This window comes from Anoplophora glabripennis, unplaced genomic scaffold, assembly GCF_000390285.2.
Source record: "Anoplophora glabripennis isolate ALB-LARVAE unplaced genomic scaffold, Agla_2.0 scaffold298, whole genome shotgun sequence".
NCBI lineage: Eukaryota > Metazoa > Arthropoda > Insecta > Coleoptera > Cerambycidae > Anoplophora > Anoplophora glabripennis.
The window spans coordinates 222785-223728 of NW_019416410.1; positions in this window are offsets into that span (position 1 = coordinate 222785).

Sequence of the window (944 nt, forward strand, 5' to 3'; positions counted from 1 at the left end):
TTTTCGTCTTTATCGATATTTTCTAACAACCACCTGCAAAATTGTATCCATTTTTCGGAATCACCAGGATGCAAAGTTTGTAGGTACTTTATGTAGGTGGTATGGATGAAGTTCTTCTCAGTTTAAAATTCTCCAGACGCTGCTTCGTAGAATACCTACTTTCGTTGATATTCATCGGACACTGGTGGAAGGATTGTCAACAACAGCAGCTATTACATTTTCTTCTAAAATGTTTGCATCTTCCAAATTACCTCTTATTCTGGTATTTCCAATTTTAACACTCCTAACGGACTGTTTGGAAAACTCGTTGGAATACGTGCTGTGAAGATTGCCTTCTGTTTGGAAACCTGCGTAGATACTGTCGTGAGGCCACCAATGAATTTCCATCACAGAAACCTTAGACAAAGATCATATCGGCATATTCGTTGTTGGAAAATTTGATAATACTTAATATCTTATTGTTTTGTAAACTTAATTTCTCGTAGTAACTTCGAGTACTGTGATTAATTTTGACATGTACGCTTGTAAACAACTTTGTTTTTTATGGTGACAGGTATCTACTAGATAACAACAAATAAAATATTTACATGCATTTTTCTACGAATTAATGCAGGCGATACTTTAGATCCAATTTACTCGAAAACCGTTCATTTTTGAGCTATGAAATAAGAGCACAGTTTTTGTTTAGAATCGATTGCAAGTTCAGGAAAATTTAATTAAATTACATAAAACTAGGATATACAAACGTTATGAAGACATAAACTTCAGGACAAGTTGGCCTAGGCCGCCCCTGGCTTCAGATTGATATAAGCACCATGTAGTTTTAATGACCTTTAATAGATGTACACTTCATCCAAAAATTACTTAATCCCTGATAGGGTTTTTGAGTTATTGCGGAAAGTTGTTATTATTTTTTTCTAAGCAACACCCTGTAATTCAGTGAG